The sequence below is a fragment of the Saccostrea echinata genome, unplaced genomic scaffold, assembly GCF_033153115.1.
Source record: "Saccostrea echinata isolate AGI-Se365-2 ecotype Australia unplaced genomic scaffold, CSIRO_AGI_Sech_v1 ptg000023l, whole genome shotgun sequence".
Classification (NCBI taxonomy): Eukaryota; Metazoa; Mollusca; class Bivalvia; order Ostreida; family Ostreidae; genus Saccostrea; species Saccostrea echinata.
The window spans coordinates 5006708-5027072 of NW_026889772.1; the positions used below are offsets into that span (position 1 = coordinate 5006708).

At 33.0% G+C, this 20365-nt stretch overlaps 1 pseudogene; it reads right to left on the reverse strand.

The window, feature by feature from the left end:
• Positions 1 to 1032: 1032 nt before the first annotated feature.
• LOC133191367 (thyroxine 5-deiodinase-like) lies at positions 1033 to 4034 on the reverse strand (annotated as a pseudogene).
• Between the last annotated feature and the right edge of the window lie 16331 nt (positions 4035 to 20365).

Below are 20365 nucleotides of genomic sequence, written 5' to 3' on the forward strand. Positions count from 1 at the left end.
TGTTCTGACTCATTACCGATAAATAGTGTTCTGACTCATTACCGATAAATAGTGTTCTGACTCATTACCGATAAATAGTGTTCTGACTCATTACCGATAAATAGTGTTCTGACTCATTACCGATAAATAGTGTTCTCACTCATTACCGATAAATAGTGTTCTGACTCATTACCGATAAATAGTGTTCTGACTCATTACCGATAAATAGTGTTCTCACTCATTACCGATAAAGTGTTCTCACTCATTACCGATAAATTGTGTCTCACTCATTACCGATAAATTGTGTTCTTACTCATTACCGATAAATTGTGTTCTCACTCATTACCGATAAATTGTGTTCTCACTCATTACCGATAAATTGTGTTCTCACTCATTACCGATAAATTGTGTTCTCACTACTACCGATATATTGTGTTCTGACTCATTACCGATAAATAGTGTTCTGACTCATTACCGATAAATAGTGTTCTCACTCATTACCGATAAATAGTGTTCTGACTCATTACCGATAAATAGTGTTCTGACTCATTACCGATAAATAGTGTTCTCACTCATTACCGATAAATAGTGTTCTCACTCATTACCGATAAATAGTGTTCTCACTCATTACCGATAAATAGTGTTCTGACTCATTACCGATAAATAGTGTTCTCACTCATTACCGATAAATAGTGTTCTCACTCATTACCGATAAATAGTGTTCTGACTCATTACCGATAAATAGCGTTCTCACTCATTACCGATAAATAGTGTTCTCACTCATTACCGATAAATTGAAAGACAATCCTTTTGTTTATTTAGAATGTCCTTCCTTAATGTGCAAAACGACAAGAGTTTGTATGTTTCAAAATGTTTCTACTATGAGCAGGGTATAGAACAACGAAATGTTCAAAAGTTCGCAAGAAATAGTGTTTCATTTCAAATTCTTTGGAAATCTTGCAAATTTGGATTGAAATCTCGCTTTAAATCAAAATAAAAAATGTTATGAAGTGACAGTTATTAGAGACTCAAAAAAGAAAAGAAATACATGTATACATAAATTTTAATAAATTATCCCCTTTCATAGCCTTTAATACTCAGTATTTCCGGTTTATACTTCAGATGACATTAAGCTCTGATTTCAGCTTTCAAATATCATCTTCATGTACCAAAAATGTTATACGATCAGAATTGGATTAGGATTTTTTAGGTTGATTATGAAAATTAAACATTAATTCTATGTTTAAATCACAATGTACAACTCAAGTTATCATATAAAACATGTATTATGATTGTCCACACATCTAATATTTATTACGACGAAATTCAGTCAACCATTGCACGACAGCTTCCGGTTTGTAGTTCTCTGGTCCTGCGCCTTGACCTGCGTACTGAATGACGTCATCATAAATTACATATAATCTTTCAGGAACAGCCGCGTACTTAATAGCTCCAGAATTGTCCATGATATCAATGAGAAGTGGACACGGAAATCCTTCGTCCAACAGCAACCGAGCTGCCTTCAGTCTTTCTTCCTGAGTAATGTGAGAAGAGAGTTGAGAGAATTTGGTACCTAGAATACTCCATCCATCTACAGGATGAGCTTCCCTAACGTAAACAACGACGAAATCCGCAATGTCCGAAAAATCAGCAATGATTTGCTTGAACAACGCGAACTTCATCATGAACGGGGGTCAGGTACAACTACCAAAGTTCACAATCAACGGTCTACCTTGTTTCTGGAAATCTAGTAGTTTCATTATCTTCTCTGTCTGTACGTTAACAAGACTAAGGTTTGGTGCCACTTTACCGACAACGGCGGATCGTCGGAAGATCTCTGTTCCATGGACTCTGGTTAGAGTTTGTAGAGTTTTGTACGACATTATGAATTTCATTCCCTCAGGGCCCGTTTTACGGCTCCTGGATTTAAATGCTTCAAACATCTTCTGTCCTACCAGAGGAATTTTGAGTACAATAGGAACCATTATAAGCATGCGGCAGGCTATCTTCAAACATCTCCAGACGAGTATAAGGCTCTTTTTTGGTTGAGCCTCATTCTTCCAGTCATAATCAAGTCTCCGATACGTGTCCATTATGACGTCTGAAATTGAAAATTATATCTACATCAACATGATTAACACAGGCCCGTAGGAAGCAATTTCAGTTTGGGGGGCACAGCCATACATTTTCAGTTGAGGGGCACTATCTACTACCAAAAATTTCTTGACAAGCAAAGAAAAAAAAAAAAAAAAAAAAAAGGGTCATCAGACGTTTTTATTGAGGGGGCACAGGCGTATAGTATCTATGTTTTCTATAGTAATCTATATATCGGCAAAATTATTGGGGGACACGGCCCCCCCGTGCCCCCCCCCCCCCCGGTTCCTACGGCCATGTAACAGAAGCAGATAATTGTATTATCATAACAGCCAAACTTTACCAGTTTGTTTGTTTGATGCTCTGTGTTAGTCCATGAAACCATGAAAAAAAATATGATTATGGCATTTATTTAAGAATTTCTGATGACTGGGAATAAGAAAAAATTACACACAGATGTAAATATCCTCAAGAAAAAAAACAACAAACATTAAATTATACAGAGGATGGATTTGAAATCAAAGGACAACCTTTTTTTGGGGGGGGGGGGGTTGCATATAAGCAAAATCAGATTTGTGTTTAATAAACTTGACCTGGGGTTACACAACATGCCCAGATTGCTTGAACAAAACAAACTGAATGTTAATCCTGTATACAAACTTCAATGTTTTAGACCCAGACGCAACACTTCAGGTACTAAGACAGCAATCACGAATCAAGAACGTTGCCTAAAGTCATAACTTTTGGCTGTATCTAAACATTTATTTTAGCAAGAATACTGAAAAATTCTAGAAATCAGAATTATATTTGGACAGGAAAATTGTTTTAATTTAGCAAAAGATGCTTTGTCTATAAATCATATACTACATTATGCTTTCTGGGGTAGCTTTAATTGCATTAAAGGACATAGGATGTACTATGATATATAATAAATAGCAACTTATTGCACGGAAGTTATTCAATGTTACGTTAAGAGGGACAATATTGTTATTTCTTACTGGTAACTGACCAGTCTTCAGATATTGACCACATATATCATATATTGACCACATATATCATAAATTGACCACATATATCATATATTAACCAATACATCATAACTTGACCACATATATCATATATTAACCACATACTTTATAACTTGACCACATACTTTATAACTTGACCACATATGTCATATATTAACCACATATATCATATATTGCCCACATATATCATATTGGCACATCTATCATATGAATTGACTTCATATATCTTATGTATTGATAATATTGACCACATATATCGTATGCATTGATTATGTTATATCCCACCAATAAATCTTCAACTTTTGTTTTATTTCTGAGTTGAATGTTTTTAAAACTCTTTCGGTACATTTCATTTAATGTCTTTAATTTTAACCCATCTTGAATTCTATCAAGTCCTTTGTATATACCACAGGCCCTTATACACCCCAATTTTTTAAAGTCGGATTTAAGCGATCCAAAGGCCTGCGGTATATACACATGTTCTATACTTTTTATTCTTTTTTGTTGATATTAAACTGAATTAATGCGACAGATTTAAATCCATTCTAATTATTATCATATTCTAAATCCTAAAAGATTACATCTTAGTAGGTTTAAATTTACTAGATTGGTGCACAGACCCTTAGATCGCTTTAAAAAATTAAGGTGTTAAAAGAAAAATCTTTTTTATACACCCCAATTTTTTAAAGTCGGATTTAAGCAATCGAAAGGCCTGTGGATAGGTGTAAATAAAAAGGACTGTTGCAGGTCAACTTACAAAGCAAACACAAGAGTACGGAAAAAATGGGCAGAAATAACTTATGATTTACCTCCAATGGATAGAATATGCTAATATATGAATGCTGGAATTTTAAAGACATCTTACCTGAAAATTCAGCTGTAGTTGTTAGAATTCCCCATGACTTAACCAAAGTAAAGCTGATAATGTTATTTGTAAAACAAATCTTTTTGGGGTCACAAAATGGAACGTCCCCAACTCATGTGAACGGTCAATTTATGGATCTTTAAACATTTTCAATTTACATATTGACAGAGGCATAATTCGAGAGCTTTTCAACATTGTCGGTCTTGCAACAGCCCCCCCCCCAAAAAAAATACAGGCCATAATGAAAGTGGATTTGGGATGCCTTAAGTAGGGTCTTCTTATACACGTATCTACAAGTTGCTTTAATGTTCTTAGGCATAGTGTATCTTCCAATTAAGTAAATCGAACAACTTTTCTTCCTAATTAAGTTTTACTTGGTGTTTTTATTTTTTAGTCAAACATTATTTGTGTAAGATGATTTAAACTCGTTGTTATGTCCCCGATTTGTCGTTCTTTTTGTCCGTTAATCTGTTTGTCCGCAAAAAACTTTAACCTTGCCCATAGCTTTTGAATGGTTAGCGCTAGGGCTTTCATATTTGATATGTATATTACCTGTAACATGACCTTTCTTTGGGTACAACATATTTGACCTCTTGACTTTGAAGTTTGACCCACTTTTGTAAAATTCTACCAAACCATAACCTTGGCTATAACTTTTGAACTGTTGCCGCTAGGACTTTCATTTTTTTAAATATGTATTTCACATGACCAGACCTTTCTCTCTACCACATTTTTTGACCATTTGACCTTGACCTTTGAGTTTGACATACTTTTCAAAAACTTAAACTTTGGCCATAACTTTTGAACAGTTAATGCTAGGGCTTTCATATATCAAATTTATTCCTTGTGACAAGACCTTTCTTTTGGTACCAAATATTTTTGACCTCATGACCATGACCTTTGAGTTTGACCTACATTTGAAGAAACTCTAATCTTGCTTAAAACTTTTGAACGGTAGGTGCTAGGGCTTTCGTAGTTTACTTATGTAAGTAATTAAAGACCTTTCTTTTGGTACATTTACCAATAGTTTGACCTCATGAACTTTGAGTATGACCCTTTTTTTTGAAAAACTTTAACCTTGGATATATTTTCTGAATGATTGGTGTTAGGGCTTTCATATTTCACGTGTTTTTCTTTTGATAAGACCTTTCTTTGGGTACCAATATTTTTAACCCTTTACCTTGACCTTGGAATTTGACCTACATTTGAAAAATAATTGAACCTTGGCCTTGAGCTGCCATATGGGGACATCAGTGTTTAACAAATACATCTTGTTCAGATTCCTGTGTTCATCTCTGACTTGTCATGTTAAATGCATATTACGGGTTGCTTACCATTTTTCTTTAATAGAGTATGAGTCAAAATCGTCAGGGAATTTGGTTCTACATACTGACCCCGTTTCTATCAAAAGTATATCAGAAAAAAAGTTTTGGGTATCAAAATTTACCCACCCCTCTCCCTACAGCATCACCAACATCTTTCATTTTCTTTCATGGAAGTACCTTTATCTGTAGTCAGAAAAAAGCTTTGAAATTCCTGAATTCGGTTGCTTTATGTCTATAGTTTAAGCGATGTCCACCTCGACCCCTTTGAGGTGAATATACACGTAACACTGGATATTGGTATTTTTAGAAGGCACCAGCAAGGATTTAAAGTCCAGATTTTTTTATTTGTACTCATTTGTATGCAATCTCAGACTGGTTAAACGTTTAGATTGGACATACATTTGCTTTCACACAAAATACCAGACAACCTATTAGACTGATGCTTATTCAGAAAAGTAAATATTGTTTCCAAAAATGTATTTTTTATTTAAGAACAAAGGAACCAAAAAAAATATGCTACTGAATTTGTAAAAGATTTTGTACATGCCATATTATTACTAATTTTCGCATCGAATTAAATGAAAAACATGAAAAATTGAAATCCTCCCAAAATAACCATAAATTTACTCTAAATTTACCATGTAATAGACAAATCCAAACAACAAAATACAGGAAAATAACTGTCTTTGGGATTTGGGTATGCTCAAAATGTCATTAGAGCTTGTTTGTTTCATAACCTAATATATAAAGTCTTATGCTGAGTCTAAATTCAAGGCATGTATTCACAAGTATAGCTTTTTTCAAAAACAAAAGTTTGCCGTCTTTTGCAACAACCTTAAATTGTAAACTGACATACACCTATCAGGCCGTATTATTTTTCAGTACTGTAGTGCTTTGTACTTATTTAACAACTTTTTACAAACTATTAGCCCTACCATAAAAAACGAAGGAAAAAAGAATAAACACACATTTCAATGTTTGCATGCAGAAAAAGAACTTTCTGTTTATCATGAAAATAAAGAAAAAGTTAATAATAGTTGCTAAAAAAAAAAAATTAAAGTGTTTAGTTTCATTTGTATATAATCTTTATTGCCCAAGACATACATTTTATAGCATTGAGTTAACAAACATCAAATGATTAAGGTTGTGTGACATGGTAATACAAACATATGTAGTATATAATGTTAAATTGTAACAGACTTTAGTAATATACAGTTTGACCATATATACCGCAATTTTCTTTCGTTCGTTTTGTCGATTTTTTTAAGATTGAAAATCTTAAGAAATTGTTAAGTCGTACGAATATTACAATCACCAGAAAATTAACCCCCTTGCCTAGCACAGCATTTCAACCAATGAAATTTTTCACATCATGCATTTTCTACCAATCACAGAAGAGAGGGTGCATAGTCCGAAGACAGTAAAATACTTCAACTCTGTATACCGTCTTCCAAGGAAGACAGTAATAAGTGAGTAAATAGTCCAGCTAGCTCCATAAATTAGATAGACTTTTCATCCCGTGTCGTGTGGTGTCCATGTACATAAGAACATTAAAATCTAAAGGGGGTGTAAGGTTATAGAATGTTTGTTTTTAGAGTATATTAGGTATTCACAATAGAGAGATGATATGGAGATCTTTTTTAACGCCAAACAGAAAAGCAAGCGATCATCAGGCGAATTTCCACCTCCAATTAAATTTTAAGATTTTACATTAATTCATTTAAGCCACTGTTAATAATTGTTTGCTGAACACTAAGGATGTTGTAAGTTACGTCATTATATTGTCAATTTGTTAAGCCATTTCATTGTCAGTAAGTTATTGTAAAATCTTATATTTATTGATTTGTTTTGCTTTGTTTTTTGTTTTGTTGTTGTTGTTGTTTTGTTTTTTCTTCAATAATAAAACACTTATTTTCAAAGTTAAAAGTATTAAAACCTCCGTATGTCTATAAATAGTATAGGGACGTTTGTGATCTCAATATAACATAAAGCAACATAAATACCACATTCGTTAAAAAAATCAATCAGGGATATTTTATGTACTAAAAACAGTTCAGAGATTAGAGAAATAATGCGTTGTGTTTTTTGAAATTCAGAATTCATTATTATTGATGTATATATGTAAATACACTGTATTACACTATATGAGCAATGTACATGTGCTTATATCACTAAATAAATGCAATTCGTCACATGACTTCAAATTTATTGTGTCAATACAAATCTACAGTGTCGCCGTAAATGGTCGACGTGTATTTAAAAAATGAAACATTTTAACTGCAAAGTCATTTACAAATGTAAATCCAAGCAATATCATTATTATAGAGATCTATCAAAAAATATACACGGATTGGTGCCAAAATTCCCTCGGACGTAACTAGAGTTGAGCTCGAGACAACTCCTATCCATATCTCGAGAAATGTATCAAAATGAATCTTTTTCTAAATTAACATCAAATACGTGTTCAACTTAAACACTGACAATCAGGTTTGGTAGGATATTGTTATACATGTAAGAAATGAAATGTGGAGATGTCGAAAAGAAATCATGCTCGAAGGTCCAATAAAACAACGAAAATTGATAGCAGAGCAAACAGGAACCTTTGAAAACAGAAGCTTTATCAGGTACCATGGAGGGGTGAGCATTTCCTGTCACACGCCGCGTGCCCTTTATCATGATAAGGCAGACGGGAAAATATATGTAGACAATTCATTTTGGAAATAATGGCCTAAAAATTTGTTGAAAGACATTAGTCAACATTCGATATAACGATTTGTATTTGTAATCAAGGTCATTGTATCGACCATAACATTTGCAAAAAGTTGACGTTTAGCAAAATTGTTGATATCCTTGTATCATCAACTTATTTGTTAATAGCGCGCCTCACTTTAAAAAAACCATCATATGTAGAACACGCTCTTGCTTATCAACTGGGAGAAACTCCATATGCAGGTGAGAATTGTATATTGCTGCATAAATAACGGATGCTGGCGATAGAAAAGTTTAGTTGTTAGTTTGTCATCAATGTCTTTTTCAAGTAAAACATCAAAATACGAAACAGATGTGTAAGACTCTGTGGTGTATTTTGTTTTGAGTTCAGTGGGAAATGTCGAATCAACGTACGAATGAAAAGTGATATGTTGCCTTTCAAGCAAAAACGCGCCACAAGTGTTTAAAAGAGTTTGTCCGAAAATAAAATAAGGACACCAACAATAAGAAATTTCGCTATGTATATAATTTTTGCTAAATAGCAAAGAGCTAAATAACGTGGCGCAGTGGTTAGAGCGTCTGCTATAGAGTCGCGGAGTAAGGAGTTGATCCTTACGTCGCGGGTTCGAATCCCACTGCGGGACATGGAGACCGGTCCTTGGGATGAGACCGTATAAAACGAGGTCCCGTGTCGCAGTAGGCGCTGGCACGAAAAAGATCCCTCACTGCTCAATGGCCTTAAGTGCCGAGTATAAGTCAAAATTTGTAGCCCTCCACCGGCAGGTGGTGTCGTCTCCATATGAATGAAAAATTCTCGAGAGGAACGTTAAACAACAAATAATCAATCAAATAGCGATTTTTATACACATATACACATGGTCTTGAAAACAGATTTAAAAAAAAAAACATTATAGTAAAGTAAAAGTAATAAAAACATGAGACAAAAGAGAAATATATCCACTTTGATAAATCCTCCATCTTCAATAGCTTTGAGTTCAATTCTTGGTTTATATTTCAGATGACATTTTGTTCTAATTTAAACTTTTAAATATCATCGTCATGTACAAGAAAATTTAAAAAGCAAGAGAAGATATTACTTTTTGTAGACTATTTGGTTATTTAAATAATATAAATGTAAAATATTAAAAATGATAACCTATGTTTAAATTACACGGAGCATTTTAAGTTATCATGGTATAAAGATATTATGTTTTTTTATTATGACGGTATTCAGTCAACCATTGCACGACAGCTTCCGGTTTGTAGTTCTCTGGTCCTGCACCTTGGCCTGCGTACTGAATGATGTCATCATATATGATAAATAATCTTTCAGGAACAGCCGCGTACTTAATAGCTCCAGAATTGTCCATGGTATCGATGAGAAGTGGACACGGACATCCTTCGTCTAACAGCAACCGAGCTGCCTTCAGTCTTTCCTTTTGAGTAGTGTGGGAACTTAAATAAGAAAATTTTGTACCTAACACAGTCCATCCGTCCACCGGATGTGCTTCCTTAACGTAAACAACGATGAAGTCCGCAATGTCCGAAAAATCAGCAACGATTTGCTTGAACAACGCGAACTTCATCATGAACGGGGGTCAGGTACAACTACCAAAGTTCACAATCAGCGGTCGTCCTTGTTTGTGGAAATCTAGTAGTTTCATAATCTTCTCTGTTTGTACGTTAACAAGATTAAGGTTTGGTGCCACTTTACCGACAATGGCGGAGCGTCGAAAGATCTCAGTGCCATGGTTGATTATTTGTGCTTGCATGGTTTTGTACGACATCGTTATTTTCATTCCCTCTGGACCCATTTTTCGGGTGAAGCCTTTAAAAACATCATATATTTTTTGTCCTACTAAGGGAAATTTTAAGACAACAGGCGCTATAATAAGCATGCGACAGGCTATCTTCAAACATCTCCAGACGAGTATTAGACTCTTTTTTGGTTGAGCCTCAGCCTTCCAGTCATAATCAAGTCTCCGATAGGTGTTCATTATGACGTCTGAAATTGAAAATCAAATTTACTTTTGACAGAAAAAGATCATCTCATTAATAGGCGACATTATTTTGTATATTGTATATTTTTGCCAGTCTATGGATAAGGCAACATACCGGTATAAGTCATGATATTATTTAGAAAATTTTAGAAAAAACGAGCTTCAAATCTGTGTCCCGGCCCCTTTAAATTATATATTGTTGTTCCCCATATTAATTTAATAAAAAAAAAAAAATCAGCCAAATTATAGTCAATGCTCTAAGTAAATCTAATTATAGAAATATGTACTTTATTAAACATGAGAGTGGGCGAAATACTGGGAAAGGGCGCTATAGTTTTTCAAGTAGACTCCATTCAATGCACACTAAAAAGTAAGTTTCATAGAAGAGTGATCTATGGAAAGCCAGTTCAAAGTTTCAGCACTAATTCTTTACACGTGTAAACCTTAATTTGTAGATTGTAAATCATATTTCGATAATTTGTCAATTGATTAATGGCAACAGTTCAACATAACTTGAGTAAAATTGTCAATGTCAATGCTTACATGTAATTCGTAGACTTGAGATATGTCAACCTCTTAGGTCTTAAGGAGGGATTCTTCTCTGGTTTCTGACTAAATAAAATACTCAAAGCATATTTGCTTACATGTCTTTTTATATTTAGATGTTAAGGGTTTTCAAAAATCATATTTTTCTTTCTTTTTCATAATTGTACAATTTGAAATGGTAATGGTAAACTGACTTTGAAATCTAGCGGGAACTATATTAATGGCGGAATGGCGGCTTATGAAAATATCTCCTTTTCTGCTTCTCAAAATTACAACAGAATAATGAATTTAAAAGGCATTTTTAAACAATCAAAGGCTTAAGGAACTTTTTTAGTAACTGAAGTTAATAATAATGGAGTAAAGTTTTAAAATATATCAAAATGGCAATCTTACAGACTTTGAAAGCTAAGGATTCTAAGAACAGATTCGAGTAAAAATTCAGTAAAAAACGTTTTTCTCTCTCAATAAACGATCATAACTTTTGGTTTTTGTATCGTTTTGTACCCTTACATGACTACTTTACGATATGTAAAAATATTAAAAGAGGATGTTGCAGTTCTTTTGTTATTTTCCCTAAAGTTGTAGCAGTTTAAAAGAAAAATTTCAAGTAACAGAAAACGGTCTTAAATTTTTTTCAGATACAACGGTATATACAGCACAATGTAGAATAATATTTAGAAACTGCATATCGACTACCAATTTGCCATTAAATGAAGTGTAAATTAGCCACTTAGCAAAATAAGTCAAGTTTTCTGTTTTTCAAATAGGGAATCCCCATTGTTCTGAAAAATTGCCTCCTTGAAACAGAATGAATTTGATATACGCATAAAGAGACAGTATTTTTCTTCAAAACTGCCATTTCCGATTTTTGTTTCAAAGAGGCATATTTTTGAAAATCACAAAAATCGAATAAAAATTATTATCCATCCGAAATGGAAAATGTGCACATAAAGCACATTATACTTCAGTGTTGGAGCTGGTCAAGTGGTAAAGCGTGTGGACTCTTTGCGAAGATTCTTTTACCTGAGAATGGGCTCAAATCCTGGAATGGCTGCATGGTATATACATATTTCTTTTCTTAGATAATGGAAGTACAATGTAACATCTCTCTTGAGAGAGAAAGAGAGGGGGAGATGTCGTAAAGTTAATGAGTAATATTTTAAATGCATGCAGAATTAAATTGTTTTCCTTGATATTGTGATCTAAATCAAATAAGACATACATTTAGTGGCGATGTCTTAAAAAATAAAGTACTATCATTTTAAATAATTCAATTTTTTCATACTCATTTCGTTTCATTATTGTTCTGTTAATTAGTTGCCCAGATTTGACTTGAAACAACTAAATTGAAATGACAATGGAATTTTTTGGATATTGCATCAACAGCGTGATTATTGGACACATTTTTATATACATATTAAAAAATATTAACGCATAGTGTCTACTGCACTTCTTTCAAAATGATGTGCGAGATGCACTTGCCATTAATTGTGCATTTTATCGTTCTAACTTTTCGCATGCAATATGGCGATAGTGACTATATGTGAAAAAAAGTTTACTATCAGGTCGCCAGTCTATAGGATAGGATAATTTTTATTTAAAGTCGGATAAATCAACAAGATAGGAAACACTATGCATGAAATAAATGTAAAATGTGAAATGTTTTGTTATAACAAGCTGGACATACCCGCCGAATAAATAAAGTCATCTACGTAGCATTATCTATATTTAGAGATAACTCTTCATGCGTCGTGGGTATTTTTAAATGTCCTTCTCGATATAGGGAATAGTCACGAGTTTCTGCAACATCCTCTTTTAAATACACAAAGCATATTAAAATAACAAATATTCCCTAAAAAAAATGAAGAAAAATAGAGGAAATTCGGGTTACCCAATATCTATTTAGTTTAACTGTTTATCTCAATTTGATATTATCTTCTGGTAGACCTATTGTTATATCAACTCTTTATGTAAAAAGAAAAAGATTAAATCTTTTAAAATAAAAATAAGCATTACATGATTGGCAACAATATTTTTTTTATTCTTAATGACAAGGAAAAGATAATGACCTTGACAAGACCTTGACATTCTAATTAAACAGTCAAATATAATGTAACTGATGTCATCACTTAGTGATATTGTCTTCTTGAATCTGTGAAAATTTCATTGATTTTTTGAATATGATAAACACGAGAAGAATCCCTCCTTAATAGGCTTTAACATAACGCCACCGTTGCAGAATTTACTCTTTTTGAAGTACAACTTACATTTCCCAAGATGACAATCGCAAGTAACAACTTACATTTTGGGAATGACATAACTTGCATTATAATTTTACACTTGACAAGTTTTATTAAATATTTCATTTAAAATTGCAACATAACAATTGAAAAATTATGAAATTATGATTTACAATCTACAAATTAAGGTTTAAAGGAATTTTTGAGTTTGAATTTTTAACCGGTTGGCTTTCCTCAGTGTGTAAACTTGAATATTTTTTACTCTATGGGACAGAATTTGTAATCGGTCTAAGTATTCTTCACATTAATTTATACAATACCGAGATAAAGTAATATTTTCTGTTCAATTATATTCCCTTGCCTTTAAACTAACATCTTTCTCGGGGAAAAAGGCAAACTCTAAATACAGTGTCCACTCTCCGGGACTACTTTTGATTCCCTACGAATAGCTGTCCGGATCTTGGCAAAAAAGGCTGATACTTAAGATATGTTAAAAATTCACTAGATAAACCCAATATTTACACCATTATATAAAAACCTTCCTCAAAGTCCAAAAATATGTATTATAACACATAAATCACCTAAACATGACTATGTTGTGATTATACGAGGGGCTATAAAATGTTCGTGGAGTGGTGCCATAAAAACCGCTTAGGAACATCAAGGAAATAAAATTTTATACATATTTTCAATATCGTCTTTTCTTTTAAAAAAATAATAAGACAGAAGTTTTATCTTTCAATAAATTGTCAATGTCTTCGCAAGCAACGGAATACCCAAATGGGCGCAACTTCAAAATACGACGTCTTTCTAAATGTACCTGCAGCTGAAGTCTAAGGGAAACAAATCTTTTGATACAAGCATTTGTCATCAAATTTGCACGTTAATTCACTCATGTGATGTGACATAATTATTCTTTTAATCTCATTTTGTCAGTTCTATGAAATATTATCGCAAATTCTATAGAGCGTGATGAAAGAGTTAAAATGACGCGGGAGCTCGGTGACGGGGAGGTGTGCCCTGGGGCGTTACATCCGCGCTTGCATGCTTGTATGATGGCATATGTAATATTTGTTTTACAAATAAATAAATAAATAAATAAATAAATAATAAAAAAGAGGGAGAACTAGTGCTTAATGGATTTACGACATCTTTACTCAAGATTTTCATAAGATACTTACGTTTTACACCGTAAGATGTGTCTGAGGATAGTCCTAAGACATGTAAGATATGTCCTAAGAAATATCCTAAGACACGTCTTAAAACTGAAAAGTACTTTAAAGTTTTATTTATCTTTCTTTGCTTATACGTACATGTACTATTATCTATTCATTTATATGTATTTATTTTTAAAAAAGTTAAGTAGTTGATAATTGAATTTCGCCATTGCCTTTCGTTTTAATATGTCTTTTCAGTTTTCAAAGCAAATGAACCGGTACTTATTCACAAAAGGTAAGAAATACGTAAGTAACTGACCGGTTTGTTTCGATTTTTCTCTTAATGGGATTGTATTATTTTTGTGCAGCAAAACTTTATTTATAACAAATGTTTTGAAACATCATCATTTGGTTATTTCAAAGATCGTTCAAATAAAGATAGAACTTTCAGGCTTGAAAACATCGATAACTTGACCTTCTCTTTAGTCATAAATTTCTAAGAAATAAACTGACAAGTGCAAATAAGGCGGACATTACATACCAAATGTACATCAGCACATTTTTGTTCATGCGAGCATTTTTCGCATTTGTTACTGAATTATACATGAGGACGTACAATGATAATATGTCAATACCTGAGCTGAGCTTAGTACGAAAAGGTCGATCAATAGGTGACTCACCGTGTCAGAAGTCAAATTTATACCTTATCAAACGTTATAATAATGTCCATAGAATTTAATTGCGACTTTTTTCATTAATAAAAACAATCCCCAAATAAACAATTTTATTCCTAAATTGAATATTGGTGTGTGTGTGTGTGTGTGTGTGTTTAACTTTCCCTTTTTGTTTAAACGAAGATCTTAATGGTAACTGATGTTAATTGAAACATGTTTTTTGATTATTTACATTATTATTGTTTGGGTATGAAAACTTGCAGTTAAACATGTTGAATGCCACAATTTTAAGCTTAAAAATACAAGAATAAGCCTGTGTGCTTTAGAATTATAAGTATACAAGAATTTTAGAATCATAATGAATAAAAAAATCCTAATTAGTTCATATACTTTCCCCCTCTAATATTACATGCCTGTATTGGTACAACTGGAATCTTACCTGAAAATTTAGCTGCTATGATTCCCCATGGCTTTACCAAAGCAACAGAAAAATTCTTATGCAGAAATCTATTTTTATAGTAAACTGGTCAGAGGGTCACAAAGTAGAACGATATGTCAGCTGGAAGTTACGCTCTCATTAGCGTTCGTCCAATGTTATTGGTATTTAAATTACGTCAAAACTCGAGCCAATCAAAGGATGAACGTCACAGATGTTATCCAACAGGTTTAAGCAAGTCTCAGGAAAGTTTAATTCAATTTTTATATGCACCGTGACAAAACATTAATTGTTCAAGAATCGGTTTGCGTAGCTGTTTTATAGCATAAAATATTTGAAAATAAATACTTTTAAAATCATTTTTTATGTTTGTGATTATGAAAAACGTAACCAAAAAAATTCTCCGATCACTAACAACCAGAAAAGCATTTATTGTTAAACTAGTAGACTAATTGTTCTCGAACAATTAGAGGTCTTTCCACCTTCTTTGAATTTCCTATATTTTTCATATTTTACCCTCTAAAGTTAATTTTTATACAAAAAGAATCCATAAATGTCTTGAAAGATAGAAAAAATGAAAATTTCAAAAATTTTGAAATGACCTTGACCTTTGACCTTGAAAAAAAAATCAAGGTCAAAGGTCATGGGTCACATTGCACTTGACCCCATGCTTCTACGACTTTTAGTATTAAAGTTATAAGGTTTAATATTTATCACAAAGACGTTAAGGGGTGATAACTCATATAAGGGGTCATCGGATACTTTCGCACTGAATAGATTGAAGTTGTGTTTAAAGACCCTGAAGACATTAGTGAAGGTTTTGTGTCTCTACGGTTTACGGTTTCGGAGGAGTAGCGATAACAAGGTTTTCAGTAAAAGGGGCAATAACTTTTAAAGGGGTAAATCTTAGGGGACAAGTATGAAATCTTTGAAATAGTTTTAAGAGGACATATTAATGATGCAAAGATATTTAGTATATGTAGAAAGACAAAAGAGAAATAAAAAGAGCTTAATTTCTCATATTTTGAATGACATTGACCTTTGACCTTTGCATATATTTGAAGGTCAAAGGTCAATGAATCTTACGCAGTTGGTCCCATGTCTCTATGACTTATCGTTTTGAAAATTTTTAATTATTCGTAAACATCAAAAACTTTCAGGGGCAATAACTCATAAAAGGGGTCCACAAATACTTTCGCAATGAAAAGATTGAAGAGTCCCCTCAATTAGTCGAAGACATTTGTGAAGGTTCTGTACCTCTACGGTTTACGGTTTCAAAGGAGTAGCGATAACAAGCTATTCTTGCGAAAGGGGCAATAACTTCGTAAGAGGTCATAGGTCAAACACGGGGGGGTCGTTTTTCGGAATAACTTTTGATATCCAGTATCATGAACTATAAAGTTTTTCGATAAGTCTTGCGGTTTCAAAAGTCCGGGAAGAAAAATAATAATAATAATAATAATAACTAGTAGACTAATTGTTCTCGAACAATTAGAGGTCTTTCCACCTTCTTTAAATTTCATATATTTTTCATATTTTACTCTCTGAAATTAATTTTTATAGAAAAAGAATCCATAAATGGCTTGAAAGATAGAAAAGATGAAAATTTTAAAATTTTGAAATGACCTTGACCTTTGACCTTGAACAAATTTTCAAGGTCAAAGGTCAAGGGTCACATTGCACTTGACCCCATGCTTCTATGTCTTTTACTTTTAAAGTTATGAGGTTTAATAGTAAGCGCAAAGACGTTAAAGGGCGATAACTCATATAAGGGGTCATCGGATACTTTTGCACTGAATAGATTGAAGTTGTGTCTAAAGACCCTGAAGACATTGGTGAAGGTTTTGTGTCTCTACGGTTTACGGTTTCGGAGGAGTAGCGATAACAAGGTTTTCAGTAAAAGGGGCAATAACTCTTAAACGGGTAAATCTTAGGGGACAAGCATGAAATATTTGAAATAGTTTTAAGAGGACATATTAATGGTACAAAGATACTTAGTATACATTGAAAGACAAAAGAGATATAAAAAGAGCTTAATTTCTCATTTTTTGAATGATCTTGACCTTTGACCTTGACTTAAATTTCAAGGTCTGAGGTCAAAGAATCTTATCCAGTTGGTTTCATGTCTCTACGACTTATCGTTTTGAAAAAAAATTATTTTTTGTAAACTTCAAAAACTTTCAGGGGCAATAACTCATAAAAGGGCTCCACGAGTACTTTCGCAATGAAAAGATTGAAGAGTCTCCTCAATTAGTCGAAGACATTGGTGAAGGTTTCGTACCTCTACGGTTTACGGTTTCGAAGTAGTAGCGATAACAAGCTTTTATTGCAAAAGGGGTAATAACTCTTAGAGGGGTCAAAGTTCATATACGCAGGGTCAACTGTAAAAATCTTTTAAAGAGTACATTCTTATAGACTATAAATCTTTTCGATATATCTTGAAACATAGAATCACATCAGGGGGTGGAAAAATAATAATAATAATAATAATAATAATAATAACTAGTAGACTAATTGTTCTCGAACAATTAGAGGTCTTTCCACCTTCTTTAAATTTCATATTTTTTTCATATTTTACTCTCTGAAGTTAATTTTTATAGAAAAAGAATCCATAAATGGCTTAAAAGATACAAAAAATGAAAATTTAAAAATTTTGAAATGACCTTGACCTTTGACCTTGAACAAATATTCAAGGTCAAAGGTCAAGGGTCACATTGCACTTGACCCCATGCTTCTATGACTTTTAGTTTTAAAGTTATAAGGTTAAATAGTAAGTGTAACGACATTAAAGGGCAATAACTCATATAAGGGGTCACCGGATACTTTCGCACTGAATAGATTGAAGTTGTGTCTAAAGACCCTGAAGACATTAGTGAAGGTTTTGTGCCTCTATGGTTCACGGTTTCGGAGGAGTAGCGATAACAAGGTTTTCAGTAAAAGGGGCAATAACTCTTAAACGGGTAAATCTTAGGGGACAAGCATGAAATATTTGAAATAGTTTTAAGAGGACATATTAATGATGCAAAGATACTTGGTATACAATGAAAGACAAAAGAGATATAAAAAGAGCTTAATTTCTCATATTTTGAATGACCTTGACCTTTCACCTTGACATAAATTTCAAGGTCTGAGGTCAAAGAATCTTATCCAGTTAGTTTCATGTCTCTACGACTTATCGTTTTGAAAAAAAAATATTATTTGTAAACTTCAAAAACTTTCAGGGGCAATAACTCATAAAAGGGGTCCATGAATACTTTCGCAATGAAAAGATTGAAGAGTCTCCTCAATTAGTCGAAGACATTGGTGAAGGTTTCGTACCTCTACAGTTTACGGTTTCGAAGGAGTAGCGATAACAAGCTTTTATTGCAAAAGGGGTAATAACTCTTAGAGGGGTCAAAGTTCATATACGCAGGGTCAACTGTAACAATCTTTTAAAGAGTACATTCTTATAGACTATAAATCTTTTCGATATATCTTGAAACATAGAATCACCTCAGGGGGTGGAAAAATAATAATAATAATAATAATAATAATAATAATAATAATAAACAGAAGAATATCAATAGGTCTTTCCACAGAAAGGTGGAAAGACCTAATAAACAGAAGAATATCAATAGGTCTTTCCACAGAAAGGTGGAAAGACCTAATAATAATAAACATAAGCATTTCAAGAGGTCTTTCCACAGAAAGGTGGAAAGACCTAATAAATAATCTTTCAGGAACAGCCGCGTACTTAATGGCTCCAGAATTGTCCATCGTATCAATGAGAAGTGGGCATGGACATCCTTCGTCTAAAAGCAATCGGGCTGCCTGGATTCTTAAATTCTTTCTGAGTAATTTTGTTTAAGAATTATTTTATTCATGTATAACAAAGAACACGGAACAGCAGGCAAAATTGGCCTTTATTAGTTCTCTCCGTTAGAGATCAAGGTACAAATGAATCAATGGTATATATTTGTAGCTTTACAAAGACATGTTTTTTAAGCTAATTTCTAAGGAGATTACATTACAAAGTACAAAATAGAAAATAGAGGGGAAATGTACAATAAAATAAAAAAAAAATGGAGAAAAGGGGGGGGGGTGAAAAGGAAAAAAAAAGGCTCAGAACCATATCTGTATACATGTATGTACTTTCAGTCTGCATGCTGCACATTAATACTTATTACATTTTCACATTCTAAAATCTTTTAGTGTTTTTTTTAAATAAAATTATGAACTTGGTCAAAGAATAACATATTTTCTATAAAAGATAGACAATCATTACCAGATTATACTATATTGGCAATGTGAGAAGAGATATGAGAGAATGTGGTACCTAGACTATTCCATCCGTCTCTATCTTCTCCTTTTTTCTCCCCGCCCCCGCCCCCCCCCCCCCCCATTAAAATAAAAATGTGTATCAAATAAAAACCCTTCCGAAAAATGAAGCTGTGATGATTAAGCCTTATTTCTTCCCTAAAATGCCAAGTGATCGTATATGAACCGTTTACTAGAGTGTAGAAGGTTCACAAACTAGAATGAAATTCCACCTATTAGGTTAATGTTCTCTTTCCCAAATGAAAAAAAAAAAACACGCGTTTTCTGAACAGATTTTTTATATAGTGTATGATGGGTTTATACAAGAGCAACGCAAAGGTCATTGTGTTTTAATTTTTAAAACAAGGTTTCCAGTAAGTAAGCAACCATTTATGACATGAACATAAGTAACACGTCTGTTGACATTTTTTTCCGCGTCCGTTCTTCGTCGTCCGTCGTGTATTCCGTGTAAAACTTTACACCTTTTGACATGTTTTTTTTTTTTATTATACTGCACATGCCTATCTCTACACAAAGAAAGAAAAATTGCAATCTGCTAGCATAGAACGACATATGGATGTGTTTGGCGGGGAAATCTCATATTTTGAAGAAATTATAGTCTCTAACGATTTTTTTTTTAAATTGAAGTGCATGTTGGGGGGGGGGGGTGTATCCACAGTTGCTTAAGCAGCGTAAACGTATTTCAATCAAAACCGTTGTTTGCATAAGAAATATAAAAAGAGCTTATGTTCAGTGGATGTAAATATATGAGTTAATACGCAGAATGCTGTCCAATTTCATCAAGATTATTTTTTTCACAATGATCTTTTTATTTCACAAATGAACATTTTACTTATGAAGATTCTTACGGAACAAAATGTTTGAGGATATTGGGTGTGTATATTTATTTATCGAGATAAAAGGGGGGGGGGATAAACTTCAAAACAGTGTTTAAACAAAAAGAACAATTTTTATACATTCGAGTTTTCTGAATATATCCAACTTGTCACCACTAA